This window comes from Oncorhynchus nerka, linkage group LG2 (genome assembly GCF_034236695.1).
Source record: "Oncorhynchus nerka isolate Pitt River linkage group LG2, Oner_Uvic_2.0, whole genome shotgun sequence".
NCBI classification, from domain to species: Eukaryota; Metazoa; Chordata; class Actinopteri; order Salmoniformes; family Salmonidae; genus Oncorhynchus; species Oncorhynchus nerka.
The window spans coordinates 15,587,668-15,596,502 of NC_088397.1; positions in this window are offsets into that span (position 1 = coordinate 15,587,668).

Below are 8,835 nucleotides of genomic sequence, written 5' to 3' on the forward strand. Positions count from 1 at the left end.
TCAGCTCACCACCATTGATACAGACCAGAGAAGGGGTTGTGGTGGGAGAGGTGGTGGTGGAGGTGGTGGGAGTGGGAGTGGTAGAGGTGGTGGCAGAGGTGGTGGAAGAGGTGGTTGAAGGGTTGGTGGTGGAAGAGGTGGTAGACATGGTTGAAGGCTTGGTGGTGGAAGTGATGGTAGGGAGAGGCAATAGTGTGGGTGGTGGGGAGTGTGGTACTGGTTCCACCCACTCTTGTGCTTGGAAGTGAAGGATGTGCAATAGTTGGAGTGTCAGTGGTTGGAGTGCCGGCAGTTGGAGTGCCGGTAGTGGAAAAGTCGATAGATGGAGTGTTGGTAGTTGGAAAGTCGATAATTGGAAAGTCGATAATTGTATGGTGGGAAGTTGGAGGGTCGGTAGTTGGAGGGTCGATAGCTGGAGGGTCAGTAGCTGGAGGGTCGGTTGTTGGAGGGTTGGTAGTTGGAGGGTTGGTAGTTGGACTGTTCGTAGCTGGAGTGTCGGGAGCTGGAGTGTCGGTTATTGGAGTGTCGGTTGTTTGAGGGTCGGTAGTTATGTCAATGGTGATTAGAATGGCAGATGATGTGGTGAGATCCCCCTGTGATAAAGAGACTTTTAAAAAAGATAATTAACTCAGTTAACCACATAAACAAGGGAACATAGTGTCAGTTCCTATAAACATAGATGATCCATGCTGTTTCAGTTTCATTGTGTCTTCACCAGTGTAGACATGTTTTCTACTGTACTTTATGGGAGAAGTCACTGCCGATAAACGGTTGATAGCAAAGGCTACTCTGTTATCAACTGTATCCGAGACCTGACAGTAGTCTATTCACAGCTTGTAATCCGCAGATTAACAAAAAAATCTAAGAAGTGTTTGGATAAAAAATAAAGTCTGAAACAATGTCTTCATTGATGCTATTTTATCCCTAGCAGAAAACAGACAAAACATCAATCAATCATTGGCTTCTATCTCAAGGCCATCAGACTGTTAAACAGCCACCACTAACATTGAGTGGCTGCTGACAACACACTGACACTGACTCAACTCCAGCCACTTTATTAATGGGAATTGATGGGAAATTATGTAAAATATATCACTAGCCACTTTAAACAATGCTACCTAATATAATGTTACATACCCTACATTATTCATCTCATATGCATACGTATATACTGTACTCTATATCATCTACTTCTGCATCCTTATGTAATACATGTATCACTAGCCACTTTAACTATGCCACTTTGTTTACATACTCATCTCATATGTATATACTGTACTCGATACCATCTACTGTATCTTGCCTATGCTGCTCTGTACCATCACTCGTTCATATATCTTTATGTACATATTCTTTATCCCCTTACACTGTGTATAAGAAAGTAGTTTTGGAATTGTTAGTTAGATTACTTGTTGGTTATTACTGCATTGCCGGAACTAGAAGCACAAGCATTTCGCTACACTCGCATTAACATCTGCTAACCATGTGTATGTGACAAATAAAATTGGATTTGATTTGATTTGGACACTAAGATAAAACCACTTGAGTAACAGGTGTGCGAAATGGCGGAGCACATTGACGACTTGAATAATCGAGGACGCAGATGCAATATTCGTGTTGTGGGACTCCCGGAAAATTCTGAAGGGACACGTTCAGTAAAAAAATGGAATGGATCCCTGGCTACCTACAAATGGACACTAAGGCTGGTCGTGTGAAGCTGGACAGAGCCCATCGCTCTCAAGCACCGATACCCGGTCCTAACCAGCGCCCACGGCCAGTGGTTTTAAAGTTCCACAACTTCACCGACAAGCAGCGCGTCATGGATGCGGCTAGAAACATCGGCTCTGACGGCAGTCAACGTAAAGGTCCAAAGGTCTCATTCTTCAATGATCATTCCACAGCGGTTGTATGAAGACGCAAAGCGTTTGATGAGGCGAAGGCTCGACTCAAGAGAATGAAGATGGACTACGCACTGCTAGACCCGGCCACATTGAAGATTATGGTCAACAGATCGCCTAAAAACAACTCTACACACCTGAAGAGGCTGCTGCATTTATTGACTCTCTTGGGTAAATAACTTTAAGCTGCACCTCCACAGCATTGGATAACTTTTTATTTGAATCTGATCATGAAACAGTGGTGAGTTCTTACGTACTCCGGTTCAGTAATATTCATATCTTTATTATTTTTCTTGCTAAAGGAACTGCCGCTATAGCTCAGGCTGAAATATGTGTGAATCCATATTGGTGCCCAGGCTTGGTTTTAGGTGTAAGAGCCTCAATCTTCTTCTATTGATTTTCATTTCCATATATATAAAGGACGAGGCTATTGAGTGGCAATGCTGACTTAAGAGTCTACATTGGAAAGTTGAAATCCCCTGCATGTTAGCTAGTGGGAAAACCCCCTTTTGGATCTTTACATGTTTAATTTTGGGGTTTAGTATAGTTCGAGTTCAGGGTTCATATCGTTTGTTTATGCTGGGTGAGATAGAAGAGAGTTCAACACATGGAAAAAGGTACCACCCCACTTTTACAGTAGGATTCAGTCTGATTATTGAATGGTCAAGTGCAATGGCAGGTCACAGACTGTGTGTATGTACATGGAATATTAGAGGGAGCCATAACCCCATTAAAAGGGAGAAGGTACTGTCTTTAAAAAATATATATATATATTGATATCGCCCTGTTGCAAGAAACTCATTTGGATGATAAGTAGCATCTGAAATTACAACAAGGGGGGTTTGGTCAAGTGTTTTTCTCATAATTTACATCCAGAAGTAGAGGTGTAGCAATTCTTGTGAAAAATAACTTACCACTTAAGGTCTTGAATTGTGTGAAAGATAAATTTGGTCGCTTTGTTATAATTAATGGTACTTTACAAGGGCAGAACATTTCCATAATGCATATTTACTTCCCCCCTGCCCACCCCCCTGATTTCCTCACTAAGGTATTTCTAGACTTTTCAGAATAAAAATCAGACACTGTAGTGGATGGAGGAGATTTTAATTGTATGTTGAACCCCCTTATAAGTTTCCCAGCGGTATAGCTTCACTCTCACTTAAAGCTATTTGTGATGATCTGGGGTATGCTGATGTTTGGAGAACTTTTCATCCCTCCGACAGAGAGTTCACTTTTTTCTCCGCACCTCATGGATGTCAGACTAGAATAGATTACTTTTTTATGCCCAGGACGTCTTTGCAGTCTGTTTTATCCGCTAGGATAGGAAGCATAGTCATATCTGATCATGCGGAGGTGATCCTGGACATAAAACTCAACGGGGCATTCAATCTGTCAAGACATTGGAGGTTGAATACAACCATTCTTAAAGACCATACATTCACATCATATTTTATTACCGAGTTTAAAGCATTTTTCTCTATTAACTCTCAATCAACAGATAACCCCTCGCTCCTTTGGGAAACCTGTAAAGCGTACGCCAGGGGTCTGATTATGTCATACACAGCCACTAAGAGACCTGTAAAGTGTACGCCAGGGGTCTGATTATGTCCTACACAGCCACTAAGAGACCTGTAAAGCGTACGCCAAGGGTCTGATTATGTCATACACAGCCACTAAGAGACCTGTAAAGCGTACGCCAGGAGTCTGATTATGTCCTACACAGCCACTAAGAGACCTGTAAAGCGTACACCAGGGGTCTGATTATGTCCTACACAGCCACTAAGAGACCTGTGAAGCGTACGCCAGGGGTCTGATTATGTCATACACAGCCACTAAGAGACCTGTAAAGCGTACGCCAGGGGTCTGATTATGTCCTACACAACCACTAAGAGACCTGTAAAGCGTACGCCAGGGGTCTGATTATGTCCTACACAGCCACTAAGAGACCTGTGAAGCGTACGCCAGGGGTCTGATTATGTCCTACACAGCCACTAAGAGACCTGTAAAGCGTACGCCAGGGGTCTGATTATGTCCTACACAGCCACTAAGAGACGGAAAAAGCGTGAAAAGCAAAAAACGTTAGAGGGTGAATTAGGAACTAAAGAGAAGGACTACATTAAAACTCCCACTCCTGCCCTGTTAAAGGAAATATCAGTCCTTAGATCAACGTTGGACTCTCTCCTAACACAGAACGCTGAAAGGCAAAAGCTATATGAACATGGCGATAAGCCAGGAAAGTACTTGGCATACCTAGCTAAAATGAGAGCTGACTCTCAGTCAATTGCTACTATTACTGATTCTGATGGCAATCATTTATATGAAAATAAATTGATAAATGACTAATTTAAGAAATTTTATGCAAACCTTTATGCCTCAGAACTGCCAAATGATGCACCCAAATTAATGGAGAACTTATTTTCTAAGATTGAGCTCCCTACTATCTCCGAAGTACAGAGGTCTCTCCTTAATGCCCCCATTACCGAGGAAGAGATAATGTTCGCAATTAAGAATCTGCAAAATGGTAAGGCCCCAGGATCAGACGGGGTTTGTAGTGAGTTCTATAAAGAGTTCCATGGCCTGATCCTTGAGCAATTGCGTGAAATGTTTAACCACTCATTTTCAAATGACCAGCTCCCTCAAACGCTGAGAGAAGCCAACACATCACTGATTCTCAAAAAGGGAAATGTCCAGAGTCTTGTTCCTCATACAGACCAATTTCCCTTCTGAATGTGGATAGAAAATTGCTTTCTAAAATTCTAGCCACAAGATTAGAGGACTCACTGCCATTAATTGTGAATAGAGACCAAACTGGCTTCATTAAGGGCCGTAAGTCATGCAACAATGTCAGGCGGCTTCTTAATGTAATTCCAGCCTACCAACAAAGTGCTGTGGATGGTCTTGTGCTCTCCCTAGATGCTGAGAAAGCATTTGATTGTGTGGAGTGGTATTACCTATTATTTGCTCTAAATACATTTGGTCTGGGGGACAACTTTATAAAATGGGTGAAAGTTTTATATGATGATCCTCAGGCTGCTGTCCTTACTAATGGGCTACGGTCAAATAGCTCTATATACAGAGGTACCAGACAGGGCTGTCCTTTGTCCCCTCTCCTATTTGCACTCGTTGTGGAACCACTGGCCGAGGCCATCAGGGTAACGCCTGCTATACATGGGCTGCTCATTGGTGATGTTCACCATAAAAAGCTTGTATACTGATGATGTCCTGATATTCATCTCTAGTCCCGAGACTTCAATTACATCTCTTATTAATATTATTGAATTATTCAGCGAATTCTCAGGTTACAGGATTAACTTAACTAAATCAGAGGCTATGCCACTTGGTAACCTTCACTCTGTACCTAATACTTCTCCCCCCTTCCCTTTTAAATGGTCTCCCTCATGTTTTATGTATCTGGGTATATTTGTAACTCTTAAATTCCAGCAAATGTACAAAGCCAATTTTGTTCCCTTGTTTGATACAATAAGACAGTATCTGGAGCGCTGGAACTCTCTCCCGATTTCTTGGTTGGGTAGAATATCCTTCTTGAAAATGAACATTTTACCTAGACTACCACTACCCAATCCAAATGATCCCAGTATTACTCTCCAATAAGGTAATAAAGGATGTAAATGGATGGCTAAGTTCCTTTATATGGAGTAAACGCAAGCCAAGACTTAAGATGGCAATATTGCAGCTGCCAAGTTCTATGGGTGGCTTGGATCTGCCCAATATCAGGTTCTATCAGTGGTGTGCCCACCTATGTTATATTTCTGACTGGATCACAAACGATGACTCCTCTATTTGGTTAGACATTGAGACTTCTCTTTCAAAATACCCCTTACAGGATTTTTTATTTTTCAGAAGTTTCCAGTCTGTAGAAGATCACTGCAATAATCCTATTACACTTAACACAAAGTATGGAGGTCAGTTCAACGCTTCCTGGGAAGGTCCAAACCAACCTCTGCACTTACCCCAATTCTTAACAACCCAGATTTTGGTCCAGGATTGCTGGATGCTGGCTTTATCTTTTGGCTTAATAAGGGCATACGCAGATTAAATTACTCTTTGCTGTCATTTGAGCAGATGGTCGAGAAATATCAACTCCCAAAGCAGGACTTTTTCCGCTTCCTACAAGTAAGACATTATATTCTGAAGAGCACCACCTTAATAGGTAACCCTGTCTGTAAGTCTGTTTTATGATGCTTTAAGGTCCTTTTCTGCTGTTAACACACAGGGTGAAACAAGTGTGGGAGAAAGAATTGTCTGTTACTATTGACGAAGAGATGTGGGAGACAATTTGGAGATATGCAAAAACAATATCTATATGTAATCGTACTAGAGCAAACCAATTAAGAATAATACACAGATTGCTTATATCCCCAAATCGCAGACATGCTTTTAGCCCCACTTCCTCTTCTCCTCAGTGTCTTAAATGCAAAACTGATACAGGCACCCTAACACATTGCTTATGGTCATGGACCAAAATACAAAGATACTGGTCTGGTGTTCTGCAAGAAATTGAAAAGATCCTAGGGGTTGATCTAGAATTGGACCCAGTTTCTTTACTGTTGGGTCTCCCTAGTAGGCATGTTACTTCTGTGGGTAAGAGGAGGCTTTACAACATCCTTATCTTAGCAGCGAGGAAAAACATCCTTTTACAGTGGATTAGTGATAAGGTTCCTTCTATTTAAAGGTTGGCATAAGATACTATTTGAATGGGTGCCTCTGGAATATCTGACATGTACATTGCATTCTAAAACAGTTCAGTTCTACAAAGTATGGGAACCTTATCTAAATTACCTAGAACCTGAGGTATCAGCTTTTATGCTGCAAGGATTCTCTTAGAATGGTGGTGATCTATGTATTTCAGAACTACACTGTATGTTCCATGTGTGGAACCTAACTTCTTGGTTTAAACTGAGCTTTTTTGTTTAATTTCTTTTGTTTAAAATGTATGTATTGACGCAATGATGGGGATGGGGTGAGAGAAGCGGGAAGAGGAAAATGGTGTACGTATGGTGTACGTATGTATGGGTGTGTACGTATGTATAAGTGCTGTTTTTTTTGCTTTGTCTCTGTTGTTGTATCTCTTAATATGGGTGGAAATTGTGAAATTCCAATAAAAATACTGTTACAAAAAACTGAAGACTGTTATTTTATCAAATCAATTCCCTGTCATTATTATTACGTGATTATTCTAAACATGTAAATGTAATTAACGAGGAAGTCGGGGCACCAAGGAAAATATTCAGATTACAAAGTTATAATTTTCCTAATATAACTTTCAGATATTTTAATATCTGATCAATTAGTCTTCTAATTAATTAATTATTCTTTACCTCACGTTTGTCTCATTCCAAACGTCGTAAATGGTTGGTTATCTGTACTAGAGGTCGACCCATTAATCAAAATGGCCGATTAATTAGGGCCGATTTCAAGCTTTCATAACAATCGGAAATCTGTATTTTTGGGAGCCGATTTAAATATATATATATATATTTATTTTAATTTTATACCTTTATTTAACTAGGCAAGTCAGTTAAGAACACATTCTTATTTTCAATGACGGCCAAGGAATGGTGGGTTAACTGCCTCGTTCAGGGGTAGAACGACAGATTTTCACTTTGTCAGCTAGGGGGATCCAATCTTGCAACCTTACAGTTAACTAGTCCAATGCAATAACAACCTGCCTCTCTCTCGTTGCACTCCACAAGGAGACTAACTGCCTGTCACGCGAATGCAGTAAGCCAAGGTAAGTTGCTAGCTAGCATCAAACTTATCTTATGAAAAACAATCAATCATAATCACTAGTTAACTACACATGGTTGATGATATTACTAGATATTATCTAGTGTGTCCTGCGTTGCATATAATCTGACTGAGCATACAAGCATACAAGTACCTAAGCATCTGACTGAGCGATGGTAGGCAGAAGCAGGCACGTAAACATTCATTCAAACAGCACTTTCGTGCATTTTGCCAGCAGCTTTTCGTTGTGCGTCAAGCATTGCGCTGTTTATGACTTCAAGCCTATCAACTCCCGAAATGAGGCTGGTGTAACCGAAGTGAAATGGCTAGTTAGCGCGCGCTAATAGCGTTTCAAACATCACTCGCTCTAAGCCTTCTAGTAGTTGTTCCCCTTGCTCTGCATGGGTAACGCTGCTTCGATGGTGGCTGTTGTCGTTGTGTTGCTGGTTCGCGCCCAGGGACAGAAGCTAGACTTTTACACTGGCAATACTATAGTGCCTATAAGAACATCCAATAGTCAAAGGTTAATGAAAAACAATTGGTATAGAGGGAAATAGTCCTATAATAACTACAACCTAAAACTTCTTACCTGGGAATATTGAAGACTCATGTTAAAAGGAACCACCAGCTTTCATATGTTCTCATGTTCTGAGCAAGGAACTGAAACATTAGCTTTCTTACATAGCACATATTGCACTTTTACTTTCTTCTCCAACACTTTGTTTTTGCATTATTTAAACCAAATTGAACATGTTTCATTATTTACTTGAGGCTAAATTGATTTTATTGATGTATTATATTAAGTTAAAATAAGTGTTCATTCAGTATTGTTGTGATTGTCATTATTACATTTTTTTTAAATGTTTAAATCGGGCCGATTAAATCGGTATCGGCTTTTTTGGTCATCCAATAATCGGTATCGGCGTTGAAAAACCATAATCGGTCGACCTCTAATCTTTACGAACCCAGTCTTCACTAAGAATCATTCATACATCAATTGTCTTAATCATTTATTTATTAACTAACTAAATAATAACAGAAATGCCTAGTGGTTATATCGTTGGACTAGTAACCGGAAGGTTGCAAGTTCAAATCCCCGAGCTGACAAGGTACAAATCTGTCGTTCTGCCCCTGAACAGGCAGTTAACCCACTGTTCCTAGGCCGGCATTGAAAATAAAAATTTGTTCT